This window comes from Lutra lutra, chromosome 6 (assembly GCF_902655055.1).
Source record: "Lutra lutra chromosome 6, mLutLut1.2, whole genome shotgun sequence".
Taxonomy (NCBI): Eukaryota; Metazoa; Chordata; class Mammalia; order Carnivora; family Mustelidae; genus Lutra; species Lutra lutra.
The window spans coordinates 32,129,352-32,144,637 of NC_062283.1; the positions used below are offsets into that span (position 1 = coordinate 32,129,352).

General features: G+C 38.6%; 1 pseudogene; it reads left to right on the forward strand.

Annotated features, from left to right (window-relative positions):
- The first annotated feature begins 5,085 nt into the window (after positions 1-5,085).
- On the forward strand, positions 5,086-14,684 carry LOC125102868 (DLA class II histocompatibility antigen, DR-1 beta chain-like; annotated as a pseudogene).
- Positions 14,685-15,286: the final 602 nt, after the last annotated feature.

The following is a 15,286-nucleotide window of genomic DNA, read 5'->3' on the forward strand; positions in this document are numbered from 1 at the left end:
GGATAAACCTGGAGGACATTATGCTAAGTGAAATAAGCCAGACACAGAAGGACAAATACTATGAAACCACTCACATAAGGAATCTAGAATACTCAAACACATAAAAGCAGAGTTGATTGGTAATTTCCAAGGGTTGGAAGGAGGAAGAAATGGGGAGGTATTAGTCAAAGGGTACAAAGTGTAAGTTATGCAAGATGAATAAGTCCTAATACACATGTATTAATAATAGTTAAGAGTTAATAATAATAGTTAATAGTTAATAATTGTTAATAGTTAATAATACTATATTGTACACTTAAAAATGTGTTAATAGGATTTTTTATGGTAAAAATGTAACAGGATATGTCTTATGGTTCTTATTATGATATAATGACAATAATAATAATTATTAACCAAGGAAAAGGGCAGGAGGAAATTTTGGAGGTGTGGATATATTTATGACATAGATTGTGATGATGGTTTCTCAGATGTACACTTACCTCCAAACTCATCACGTTGTGTGTGTGTGTGTGTGTGTGTGTGTGTATATATATATATATATATATATATATATATATATATATATATACAGTGTTTTGTATGTCAATCATACCTCAGTAAGGTGGAGGGTTTTTTTAAAGAAATATATGTATATATTTTTATAATTACTTTTACCAGTATTTTTTGTTTCTTCATGTAGATGAAAGTTTCCATCTGCTGCCACTTTCTGTTAATTCAAAGAATTTCCCTTAGTATTTCTTGCAGGACAGATTTACCAGCAAAAAATTCAGTCCCACTTGAGCTGGGTATACCTTCCTTTCACCTTCATTTCTGAAAGATAGTTTCACTTGATCCTTTCAGCACTTGAAGTACATCAACTCTTACTCTCTACTGGCCACTATTATTACTGATGAAGAGTTAGTTGTTATATTATTAGGATTCCCTTGTACAGGTTGAGTCATTTTATTACATTCAAGATTTTCTCTTCACCTTTGGCTTTCAAAGGTTTGACTATAATGTGCCTAGATGGGGATCCCAGTGTTTCTTTTACCTGGATATGTAGATTAATGTCTTTTATGAAATTTGGCAAGTTTTCAGCCATTATTTCTTCTCCTTTCTCTTTCTATTTCATTACATGTATATTGGTATACTTGATGACACCCCACATGTCTCTAATGCTGCTTTTCTTCATTCTTTTTAGTCCCCATTCTTCAAGGTGGATAAGTGCTACTGACCAGCCTTCAAGTTTACTGATTATTTCTTCTGCCAGAACAGATCTACTGTAGAATGTTTCATTCTAGTTATTGTACTTTTCAACTCCAGAATTTCCAGTTGAATCTTTTCTTCTTTTTGTTGATATTCTCTATTTTATGAGAAGTTTACTCATTCTTTCCTTTAACATTTTAAGTATGATTTCTTTTAGTTCTTTGAATGTATTTATAACTTATTTGAAGGCTTCATTGAGCCAGCATTCGGGCTCCCTCAGAGACACCTTCTGTTGACTTTTTTTCTTGTGTGTGGGTAACACTTTCTGTTTTCTTTTGCATTTTTTGTTGTTTTTGTTGTTGTTGAAAATCAACATTTTAGATAATATGCTATATTCATTCTGGATTCTGATTCCCCACCCTCTGGGAGGGAATGTCCTTGCTGTTTGTTTATTTTCTGTTTTAGTGACATGCTTGGGCTAATTCTGTAGTCTGTTTCCCCAAAATGTGCAGACTATGGTGTCCCTGCTCAGTTTCTTTAACAATTCTTGTTTTTATTTTTAAGCCTGCATTTCTAGGGTCACCTATGGGTCATTATAACTTAATGCAGCAGCAATTGATCAGAGGTTCTGCTTCAATACCTTGTGCCAGTTAGGCTTCTACAATTTACTATTGGGACTGAGTATGACTTGAGGAATATTCTCAAAGTTCAAGGAGTTTACAAATATGTCCTAGTTTTTACTTTCTACATTCCCAAGGCCTTCACATTCATCCAGGGAAGAGTAGATTCCTAAGACCCTATCTGGTCCCTCCTGAGCATGCATAGCCTAGCTTATATACACAGACTTCTAGACCACCAGGCATAAGTGGGATTTTAGCAAGATTCTCTTTGGCTGTCTTATTCCCTGGAATCCCCTGTTAAATTTCTGACTGCTCTGCCATTTTATTGCTTGTTCCAAGCAGTATTATGACTTCAAACTTGTTGAAATGTTCATCTTCCCTGATTATTTGCTCCTAAGATCTTTGCTGTTATTTCTATAACATCCTAAGACATTGATTTTTCTTCATGCTCTTTCTCAAATAATATCAGTTTCCTCTGATAAAGCAGAGGAGTTGTCACATTCCATGGCCTGACTGGCTGCCTAGTAGAAATCTACATGATCAACTGAAGTTGGGAGGAGGTGCTGTTCAAAGAATACTCTAACTAAAATACTACAGACTGGGGGCGCCTGGGTTGCTCAGTGGTTAAAGCCTCTGCCTTCAGCTCAGGTCATGATCCCAGGGTCCTGGGATCGAGCCTCACGTTGGGCTCTCTGCTCAGCAGGGAGCCTGCCTCCTCCTCCTCTCTCTCTCTGCCTGCCTCTCTGCCTACTTGTGATCTGTCTGTCAAATAAATAAAAATCTTTAAAAAAATTAAATAAAATAAATAAAATAAAATAAAATACTACAACTTCTACTGTTACTATTAGGTCTTAGTTTAGATTCCATTGTTAAATATTTCCCAATTTTTCTTCCTTTGGAGTCTGACAACTTTGTCCAGTTTTATCACTGCTTTTTAGTTTATTTAAAGTTTATTGAAATGTTTTCAGTGTCAACATATGTGGTATGTTTTGGTGTATTTTCCATGTAAATTGAAAACAATGTATAAACAGCAGTTGTTGGCATAGATACACTTAAATTATATATCTTTTTTATTTTGATTGATATTGGTTCTTTCATTTTGAAGTGTCTCTCTTTATCTTCATATCTTCATAAAGTTTTCTTTGATTAATATTAATGTAGGCATTCCACTTTCTTATTAGTAAATGCACAATATTTTTTCCATTCTTTACTTTAGATCTATGTTATTATACTTACAATCTTTCTTTTGTGGACAACAATATTTAAATATTTTTCTTATGAGAAGCCTTGCTTTTTAATCCAATCTATCAATTTCTGCCTTTTAATTAGAGTATTTAATGATATTTGTTTAATGCAATTGTTGATGTGGTTGGATTTAAGTCTACCACTCTGCTGCATGTTTTATTTTTTCCCACATCTGTGTCCTTTATTCTTCTTTACCTGTCTTTTTGATATATTCATTTTATCTCTTTTAATAGTAGTTGAGTAGAGATGTCATAGCTAGAGTCTTCAATATTTGTGAAACTTAACTGGAAAATCTCAGAAAAGGAAAATACAACCTTTGAAAGGCATGTAAAATAGGCTTCCTCTTTGAATCTTCAGCCTTTTTGAAAGTCTCTCCTCAGTTTCAACCAACTTTTCAGCACCAAACTCTGACCTCTGTCTTCTCATTCTGATAAGACTGTATGTTTTTGTTTAAGCTATATTCTCCCAGCTTCTCCTTAAAACCAACAAACACCCTCAGGGGAAGATGTGAGGAAATGTTGAGCTCACTTAACTTATCTTGTGTCTCTTTTCTGAAAAAAAAGTTTTCCCATTTATTCTACTTTGAATGATCTCCAATTCTTTCTAGTAGCTTTTTTTAATCATTCTTTTAGTTAGACTTTATATTTTTTATAAGTAAAAGGGCTAGATGTCAAGTCTGAGACTTTTGACATCTCAATAGCAATGAGTACACCTAGCATACAGATATTGCTTTCTAAATACTATTCTCTCCAAAAGGAACCAGAGTTCCTTGGAGATATAACCGATTCTAGAGCTGAGGAAAGGAAAATGCAAAATGATCATAGAATGTAAGAATGCATTAAAAAATGGTAGGTGCATGCCTGATATCAGAAAGTAAGGATGTGTTCAAAAAATGGTGGAGACATGCTTTTCACACAGATAGGTGAAAAATAACTGAAAAAATAAATGCATGCCATAAAAACTCAAACCACAATATAGTATGGCTATATTAATATCAAACAACATAGACTTCATAAAGTTTTGCAATAAATAATTTAAAAATTTAATAATAGGAACAATAAAGAAATAGATAACATTTCTAAATATGTGGGCACCTAATACTATACCTTTGAAATAAATGATGCAAAAGTTGAAAAAAATAAAAGAAAAAAATTGCAATCATAGATATTTTTATTTTTTTCAAGTTTTTATTTTAACTCCACTTAGTTAATGTACAATATTATATTAGTTTCAAGTGTACAACAAAGTGATTCAACACTTCCATAAAATACCCAGCTCTCATCACAGCAAGTGTACTTCTTAATCTTCATTACCTATTTCACCCATCCTCCCACCCATCTCCCCTCTGGTAACCATCAGTTTGATCTTTGATTCCTATAGTTAATACTCTTTTCCTTGGCTTATCTCTTGCCCCTCTCTCTCTCTCTCTCTTTCTCTCTCCCTCCCTAACTCCCTCTCCCCCCACACTCCCTCCTTCTCTGTTTTTTTCCATTTGTTTATTTGTCTTCTTTCCTAAATTCCACATGAGTGAAATCGTATGGTATTTGGCTTTCTCTGACTGGCTTATTTCAAATAAGCCTCTCTGCCTACTTGTGATCTCTGTTTGTTAAATAAAATCTTTTTTAAAAAGAAAGAAAAAAAGAAGGAAAGAGAAATAAATGCTCCTAAAAGTTTCTAATTTGTGTGCACATCACTACCCAGCACAAAATTGGCTAACAATATGGGTCCAATAAAATATTTCACATGCAACTAGATCAAATCTTTAAAGTACTTAAATTAAAACAATCTTTTTCTTCCAGGAAATTTTCAAAATTGGATCTTAATACTGAATCTCTGACCAGCAAGAGATGATGCTTTTCATACCTGAGGCTGATTGGTTTTCAACACAGAGATCACCCAATCCAGAAACAAGTATCAATTCCTTGGTTAGTATGACTTTGTGTATGGGGTAAAAGATGGTCCTAGTCCTCACTGAGACTTACCTGCTCCCCAAACCCTGTCCTCTCTGTTCTCTAGCATGGCATGTCTGTGGTCCCCTAGAGGCTTATCAATGGCAGCTCTGATGGTGATACTGATGATGCTGAGCCCTCCCTGGCTTGGGCTAAGGACACATCACGTAAGTACATAAGCCATTGTGGGATGGGGGAAGGAAGGGAGTTAGCTTTGTCACCACATCCAGGCCATGTCCCTTAGAAAATTATAACATTTTCTTCAGTGACCATCCATCTCTACTATATGGATCCCCACTTCTTTCCACAGCAAAAAACCCTGAATGCTTGCCCTATCTACAAGAGCTTCATAAGGGGCCTCCATACATATAGGCCATTTCTTCCTAATTCTCTTCTAATAAAATCTCTCCAGTCTTCCATCCCATTCATTCAGGTTCATGAGAAGATTTAGAAATAATGCTGTCCCAATAGTTTACTTCTGGTGGTTCCCTATTTTTTTTCTTTCTATTTATTTTATTTTATTTTATTTTATTTTATTTTATTTTATTTTTGAAAGAGAATGAGGGCATACATCCACAAATGAACGAGATAGGAGGAGGAGCGAGGTAGAGGGAAAGAGAGAATCCTAAGCAGGCTCCAATGTCAGCACAGAACCCAACCTAGGGCTAGATTTCATGACCCTGAGATCATGACCTGAACTGAAATCAAAAGTCCAACACTTAAACAACTGAACGACCCAGGCACCCTCAGTGGTTCCCTTTTTGAGTTGAGTTATGCCAGTAAAAGGGTAAAGTTGCTGAAAATTTTATAAAGAGTCAAAAGAGATTAGAAAGATCTCTTGCAGAAGATCTTGTGTTATGGCCTCAGCAGGATTTGTGATGTTAGTGCCTCTCCCTGATATGTAAAGATGTATCGAGGGGCCTCCCACATCCTCTCCTTTCCTTTTCTTCTGAACCCTAATGTTTATAAGCCCTGTATCCCTGTGCTGTAGGTTGTCTGACAGAAGCTAGGATCTGTTTTCCCTCTATTTCTCCTGTGGAGAGCACCCAGGAACTGAAGCAGGGAAGCTTAGGGCTTGAAATGTTCCTATAGAAAAGGAGAATCTGTGGGGTGTCCTTTGATGCCTTAAAGAACTTAAAGCTTCTTCTAAAAACCTGGCACAGATTAGTGTTCGGTATGAACCTATTTTGACAAAAAATATATGAAATTCTATTTGCATAAGCCAAAACTAATCAATTATCAGCAATTTTATATGATACAAACTGTACACCCTGAGCAGTGTACCAATGGTGTGAAGATTGCTTATATTCCTGGGGCTGAAAGTCAATTAAAAAGTCGAGTAAACTCACTGGCCTCCTGGAGTCTTAGCCCCAAATTTCATAGGCTCTTTCACCATGCCCTCTCCTTAATTAGCCATGTTTTTTTGCCTTTCATGAAGGCACCAACCCTCAGTAGTATCACATTTCCACTGGATGAAATGAAATATAACAAAATGTTCTCCTTCTTAAAATCACCTTTCCTTACCTACGAATGTTTCCTCTGACTAGCAGGAGAAAGAGGAGGTTTGTCTAAATTTTCATAGGAAGCAAAGGGATCTAATGTGTCATCAGAATAAAAGAGTGTTGGAGCTTGAGCCCTTTGTTACTTTCCAGGATCCTACAATGATCAAGTCCCAGAACACTGGGTTTATTCATTTAGACCACAGATACTTTTCCAAGCAACTATTATATACTGGATTCTGTTTTAGGATCAGAGAACTCTATTTGGTTAAGAAAGAAAAGTCCCCTATAGTCATGGAACTTACCTAACAACTGGGGAGAAAGACAACAACTGAACACATATTTAACAAAAAGAGGGCACCAGTGTGGCTCAGTCAGTAAAGCATCTGCCTTCAGCTCAGGTCAGGATCCCAGGGTCCTGGGATCAAGTCCTGTGTCAGGCCCCCTGCTCAGTGGGGAGCCTGCTTCTCCCTCTCCCTCTGTCTGCTGCTCCCCCTGCTTGTGCTCTCTCTCCTCATCAAATAAATAAATAATATTTTTTTAAAGTATTTAACAAAAAGGGAAAAAATTACGGAGAAGAATAATTACTCTTAAAAAATGCATCAGTGTAGTGAAACAGCATTGAATTCACCCAACTTCAGCACAAGGGCTAAGGAGCTCTCCCTGGAAAGTGACACTAGTTGACACATGAATGATGAGAACAAACCAGTCGTTTGAAGGATCTAATTGACAAGTATTCCAGGGAGAGGGAAAGGCCTAAGTATGGGAAGATGTTTGCTGAGTTTAAAAGACACAAAGAGGAGAGTAGCTGAAACATAGTGAGCAAATTGAGGAGTAGCATAAGATGAGGTTGGAGAGGAAGTAAGGAGCCAAATCATATTAGATCCTGATGGCCATGGTAAGAAATTCGTTTTTCTTTAGAGAGATATGTGGACTACTGAAGGGATAAAAGGTAAGTTCATTTATATTTAAAAGAATAATTCTAACCACCATTGGAGACTAGATTGTAGAAGTTCACAAATGGAGTCAGGGAGACTATCTAGGAACATGATGTAATTCTCCAGGGAAGACAGGCTTGTGGCTTTGTTTAGTATACTAGTGGGTGACAAAGATAGCAGTAAAGCAAGTGAACAGGTTTGGGATAAATTTTTATATGACATGTTAATAAATTAAATGAGTGGAAGGGGTAGAAAATCAAGCTTCTTCCTAAGGATTTTGTCTTCCATAATGACTAGGTGGATGCTGATGCTGTTTATTGAGATAGGGAAGACTGAGGGAGAAAATTATTTCAAGTGGTGATTAGAAATAAAGATTTTTTAAGCTTGAAATGATTCTTGACATTTATGTGGAACTCTCAGCAGTCAGTAGAATATATGAGACTGGAGTTTAGGAGGAGGCCAGGGTTAGAGGTGGATGTGTTGCTGTCATTGATGTGCATATGCTGTGTTAAATTCTAGGAGAGGAGGTCTCACAGGGACAGACTGTGTAGAAGACAAGAAAAGGCAAGAACTAAAGAGTCAGCAAAGGGAACTGAGAATGGTACCAGTGATGTTGGAGGAAAACCAACATACATGGAAGTCAAGGAAAGTAGTTTTTTTTCAAGGAGGAGAGTGTGGCCAGTTGTATAAGTAAACAAAGAGGTGGGTGAAGTGAAACATGACAGAGAAGTGAACTGGGTTTGGTGGATTTGACATTTGCAGATTCAATCAAGTATCTAAGATAAAAACTAGATGGGAGCATTTGAAAAAACAATGGGAGCCAAAGAAAGAAAAAATGGATTAAAGATGACTCTTTTGTGTAGCTGACCTCAGGGAAAGCCTGTGCTCTGGGATCAGGAAGTCAGCTGGACCTAAAGTATAAGAATAAAAGAACCTGAAGAGAAGCTGGGAGAACTTAAGAATCAGAGACATTCAGTCATCAGCAAGAAAACACTGGAGTGCCCTTGCATGCAGAGGTGACTTGTTATGCAAAAAGCCTTTAATTCATAGGGAAATATTTTTTTTTTGCACATTTCTTTTCTTTTTATTTTTATTTCCTTGTTCTCAAACCCTGTATCAGTTTCTTATGATCACCATAACAAAATACCACAAAATGGGTAGCTTCAAACAATAAAAAATATATTCCTGCATTGTTTTAGAAGATAGAAGTTCAAAACCAAGGTGCTGGTAAGATCATGTTCCTTCCAAAGCTTTTTAGGAAGAATGCTTCCTCACTTCTTTCAGGTTCTGATATCTCCAGGTGTCCCTTGGCATGTGGCAGCATAGCCCCAATCTCTGCCTCTGTCTTCACATGGCTATCTGTCATTTGTGTCTCTGTCTCAGTGTCTCTGACTTTTCTCCTTCCTAAGGACCGCATCAAAGTGGGTTAAGGCCCACTCAGTGACCTCATCTTAATTAGATTACATCCATAGGAGACTCTATTTCCAAATAAGGTCACATTCACAGGTTCTGGGAATTAAGATTTGAATGTATCTTTTTGGGGGACACAGTATAACCCATTACATACCCAAAGCCTACAGGTCTCAAACTATAGCCAAACGTCAGTCTATGTTGTCTGGTGTGGTCCATCATTGGCCTGCAATGGTTGGTTGTGTTTCATAGAGCACAATCAGGCTTTGGATAAAGAAAATCAGATTTAAAGTTCATAGGGAAATATTTTAGCAACCCATGCTATACAAGCTATTATCCTAGGTGATGAAGATGGAGTAATGAAAAACACAAATCTGATCTCTATCAGCATAAAGCATCATAACATTTTGCAGTTACCATGTAGTGAGCCTATAAATATCAGTGTAATAATAATTCCCATGCCTACCCTATCCTATCTGCAGCAGATAAAAACATACATATCTATGGAATCTAAAATTCAAAGTGATTTAGCCAGTGTCACATAGTATTAAAACACAGATCATATAATATAAATCCAAGTATGTTGAAAATCCCTCTTTTCTATGTCAGCAGAGTTCTTTTGTATTAAGTTCATATATACTCCATTATTATGCATAAACCAATGTTTCTGCTTTTATATGTTCAAATGGTAATTAGTGATAAAATTAATAGAAGAAAACTGCCAAATCATAACAAAGATATTATTTGCTTTAGGAGGTTAAGGTAGAAAAAGCTTATGAGTTTACATTCATAGGAGTTATAAAAATTAAAATGGTTATATATATTGAGGAATTATTATGTGATCAGCATAGGAAGAGTCAATATTTAACTTCACACTTAGTAATAACACTGTGAGAATATGATATTATTAAATCTATTTTAGAGATAAAGAAAAAAAGCTCGTGGATATTAAAAATTGATCAAAGTAGGGCGCCTGGGTGGCTCAGCGGGTTAAGCCTCTGCCTTCAGCTCAGGTCATGATCCCAGAGTCCTGGGATCAAGTCCCACATGGGCGGGGGAGGGGGAGGGGGGTTGGGGGGGGTCTCTGATCTGCAGGGAGCCTGCTTCCCCTCCCCTCTCTGTCTCTCTGCCTACTTGTGATCTCTCTCTCTGTCAAATAAATAAATAAAATCTTAAAAAAAATTGATCAAAGTAGAAGCAGCTCGTGTTTAAATTCAAACTTTCTGATTCTAGAGCTTGGGGTTCTAACTATTGTTAGTGAATAGTACTAGACTGGGTAAAACTGATAAACTTTTGATGTTTATATGTTACAGGGTGTATCTTAGAGTTGGGGAGAGGGGCAAATGCTGCTAGTTTCCATATACAGAAAAAATTCATCCATTTTGCATTTACTACCTGAAAAGTTCCATATGAGTTCATGCTATGTGCCAGCTGTCATGGGTGGGCATGTATTGAAGAATACAAAGAAATATTAAATATACTCCTTCTAAGATTTTGTTAACAATTAGGCTAGGCTTTCCAAATAAAAAATAGGATACCCAGTTAAATCTGAATTTCAGGTCAACATTGATAATTTATCTGAAATCCAAATTTAACTAAGCATCTCGCATTTGTGTTTGCTAAATCTGCAACCTTAAATTGGGCACATGAACATAGTGCTAACCATATAAGCTACATGTTGAACAGGACAACAACTTCAAACATTTCTTATTTTTTAACATTCTCATCTGTCTAGAATATACTTAGAGAATTTCTGAATCGTAGCATAGACCTTAGAGATCTAATCCAGGCTGCACTCTTCTCTGCCGTCATGTTATAGGGCAAAAGGAGTTTAACAAAAGTCTCTATTCAAAGTCTGGGGACATGCTCATTTTTGTAAACTATCTATATGAGACTGTCATTATTTTCTTAGTTTCTCTCCTTTTGAGGGATTTGACTGCAGAAAAGAGAGTTCTACATCAGGCCAATGCTGGTAATTTTGATGCCTAATGGTACTGGGAGTAGAAGACAGAAAGTTAGAAAATAGATTATTTGGGACATTGAACAGGAATGAAATGGTTGTGGCTGTACTTTACTACAATAGATAAGCAGGGAACCAATGGCACAAAACTAAGAAAGAGAATGTGAAGGATAAATTATGACTTGGTGACTAAGGTGTTCTGGTACCAATTTCAGTGTGTAGGGAGGTTTTCCATACCACCAAGCAATTCTCCAACACCAGCTGGATGATCCTCAATTCAGCTCAAGTCTAATGCTATCTACATGGAGATCCCACAGATTAAGGGCTCAGTCCCATAAGACAGCCACTCGCCCACTTTAGATTCCAGTCAGAAATTCAGGTTGTCACCTGTGATTCTGATGGAAGGGACAAACTTTGGAGGTTCACATGACTCCTTATTTTTGGCTTTGATTAATTTGCTAGAGCACTCACAGACCTCAAAGAACATTTCACTTACCAGATTACCTATTTGTTATAAAAGGCTAAAATTGAAGAACAGCCAAATGAAAGAGATAGAGCAAGTATGGGGAAAGGGCACAGAGTTTTTGGCCCTCTCCAAGCACACCAGTCTCCCAGAAACTTCACGTGTTCACTAACCCAAAAGCTCTCTGAACCACGACTTTTGGATTTTTATGGAGGCTTCTTTACATAAGCATCATTGATTAAATCATTGGCCATTGGTGACTGAACCCCATCTTCAGCCTTTCTCCCCTCCCTGGCAGTCAGCAAGGATGAGACTAAAAGTTTCAACCCTCCAATCGCATGGTGGATTCTCCTGGCAACAAGCCCTCATCCCACAGGGGTATCCAAAGTCAACCTCATTAATGTAACAAAAGACACCTTTACTGCTCTTACCACATAGGACATTTCCAGAGTTTTAAGAGCTCTGGGCCAGAAACTAAGGCCAAATATATATTTCTTATTATAAATCACAATATAACAGTGACCAATTGCCAAGGAAAAAAAATCAGTAAATTTTGGTCCTAAACAAATTTATTTTGCTAGAAAAACAGCTCTGTACTGGGACCAGATTTTTAGAAAACCTAAGTTTCATATAGGATCAAGATTTTTAAGAGGTATGATACTGGAAAATTTTTCTATGTAATTTTCCACTGCTTCATGATTAACAATGACTCTTTCACCACAGTTTTCTCAGATGGTTTTCACCAATGGTTCTCACACAGGACACGTTCACCCCCCTCCCAACCCTGTTCCTTCACCGCATGAACATTTGACAATATCTTGAGCCACTTATGCTTGTCACACTAGGACTTTCTTCTGACAACCAGTGGGTAGAGGCCAGAGAGACTAAATAGTCTAGTATGTTCAGAAAAGGCCACCCCAGCCCCCATCACCAAGATTATGAGGTCTAAAATATCTACAATGCTGTGGTTGAAAACTGTTTTACACTGTACTGCTTCTAAAATTTCTAGACTCACCCTTTATACACACATTCACCTTCTAATTCAGTATTTCACGGTTTATTTTAGCTTGTTTCATTACTTTAAAAAACTAGAGAGTTGCAAAAATTCACTTTTTTGTTGAATCCATTTAATCAAAGCAAATGCAACTCTTCATTTCTATTTTTTGCTTTAAGACAAATTTTTCAGTATTTCACACAGTCTTTATTAATTTTCAACAACTTGCCTTTTTAAACCTAAATGGTGGTGACAGTAACAAATATTTTTCAGTAAAATGTTTCATATTTCTGCAGTAATTCCACTTTCTAGACCACTGATGATATCAGGAGCTTCCATTTATCTGCCTCACTTTTAACCACAGGGTTATTCTTTAACTCTTTTGGCATTGACAAATGACAAAACTAAATCAATTTAGTAAAATGTTTGATATCCTTTATTCAAGGGAAAATAATCCATAGATTGGGGGAGTAAAGTGATTCAAAAACTGTGGAGCACTTTTCCCAAGGTATTTGGGCAAGTGTAAGTTTATAGAGCTTTAGAAGAGGGAACATGGAAACTGTGCATGATTGGCTAAAAGGTCGGGGTTTTCCATATAAGGTTACCAGGTCTTATTTTCTGGGGGAAGGTAAACTAGCTAAACTCAAGTTGGAGAATTGTAACTGGTATATGTTAAATTTCCTTGACAGGTGTTCTCTGTAGGTGCAGACTGTAAGTTTAGATTTGGGATATGGGTGGAATGCTTGGGTGGCCTCCATTTATGGGTCCTGATAAAGGAATTAGCTTTATTTTCACATTTCAATGACATAAAGACAAAAACACCAAAACATATACATTTATATCATAGATAACTATGTTTACACATATTAAACTACAGAAGGACAAGTAAGAGCTCTGAGACACGTTTGACTCCTTAATTCAGCAGGTCAGATTTACCAAATGAGTTTTGGGCACCAAAAACAAACAAGAAAAAAAAAACTGATTTTCTAAGCTATCTGTATTGAAAATTCAGAAAAGGGATTGTGATCCTGTAATAGGATCATGGTTTTTCTCTCTTTAAAACTCTTCATGGTTTTCCATTACATTTAGTATAAAATCAAAATCCTACTATCACCCACAGGCTTTAAGGGCCCAGCCCCAAGTGACTTCTCCAATGTAATCTTTTCCCTTCCTTCCTCTCACTATCTGTGCTTCAGTGAACTTTTGTTCTGGTTTCCTAAGGAGGTTCACCATCAATTCTTTCAAGATTTTGTACAATTTATTACCTTTACCTGAAACAGGCCCCCCTTGCTCCCAAACACACACACACACACACACACACACACACACACACACACCAGCTCACATCTCACATCTATTTAATCTTTCCTGTCACGTCTGGAATGTCACTCTTGAGACCACCTCTCTGGCACGCCAAGGTAACTGAGATCATCCAATTATTCTCGGCTCTAGAACTGCACACGTCTCCTGTGACGTTTCTCACCCCGCACAAAGTCTGGTCTGGTTGGGTTTTGTGCGTCACTTTCCCTGCATTTTCAGCTCGGAGAGTGGAGGGCACGCTTCTGTTTCCTTCTCTGGATTCGCAGGGGCAGCCGGGGCCTGAGCCTGCTGGGGCTAAAGCGAGTGTTCAGGGGGCGGGGAAGCAAATGGGGCTTGTTTAAGGCGGGGGAAAGGGCCGAGGGAGGCGAGGAGGGAGGCCGGTGTCTGTGAGCGGCAGGCGTCCAGGAGGAGGCGGTGAGGGGCAAATGCCGGCGCTGCTCAGGCTGGGGGTCCGCCGCCGAGCCCGGGACCCAGTGGCCGCCTCTCCCGCCGCGCGCAGAGGGAAGACGGGCGGTGTGTGCTGGTGGTTTGGGGGCGCGGGAGGAGCCAGCGAAGGGCGCCGCCGTCAGTGTCTTCCGGAAGCCCGCGGGTGACCGGATCGTTTCTGTCCCCACAGCACATTTCCTGTTCCTGGTGAAGTCCGAGTGTCATTATTCCAACGGGACGGAGCGGGTGCGGCTCCTGGATAGGTATTTCTATAACGGCGAGGAGTACGTGCGCTTCGACAGCGACGTGGGGGAGTACCGGCCGGTGACCGAGCTGGGGCGGCCGGACGCTCAGCACTGCAACAGCCAGAAGGACTTCATGGAGCTGAAGAGGTCCGAGGTGCACACCGTGTGCAGACACAACTACGGGGTGTTTGAGAGCTTCTGGTGCAGGGGCGGGGGGCCAGTGAGAGACAGACAGACTCCGTCCTGGAGGAACACGCAGGATCTTGAGCCAGTCCAGGGCAGGAGGGTCCCTCTGAGAGCTCTTTTCAGAAAGATTGTGGTTGTGTCCGTGTGTGGCTGTGGGGAATGCGTGGATGTGATTGTGTGGATGTGTCTGTGTGTGACTGTGAGGACACTGTGGTGTGTCTGTGTGTGACTGTGGAAAGAGTGGGAGGGGTGCGCTGTGAGTGAGGACTGAAAGGAGTGTGAGCTCGGCTGTGGGCCTGGATGTGGGGGTGGGTTGGGAGAGGGGATGTGGGGGGAGGGTACGGTGTATGAGGGTTCCTTTTTCCTTACAATGTGGCCAACATTTGTAATTTCTTCTTTTTGATTTTAGCCTTTCTGGATGCTATCAGGTGATGTCATTGTGGTTTTGATTTGCATTTCTTTGATCAGTGAATCTGTTGGCCATCTGTTAAGTGTTCCTTGGGAAAATGTCTATTCAGGCTGCCTATTTTTTAATCAGATTTTTAAAAGATAATCTTTAAGTAATCTCTACACCCAACATGGGGCTCAAACAACTCAAGATCAAGATTTGCATGTCCTACTGACTGAGCCAGCCAGGTGCCCCAGTCTGATGTGTGTGTGTGTGTGTTGTGTGTGTGTGTGGAATTGTTTAAGTTCTTTATATATTCTGGATATTAACCCCTTACAGCATATATAATTTGCAAATATCTTCTTTTATTCAGTAGGTTGCTTTTTTGTTCTGTTGATTTCCTTCACTGTACAAAAGGTTTTTATTTTGATGTCCCAAATGTATTGTTTTTGTTTCCC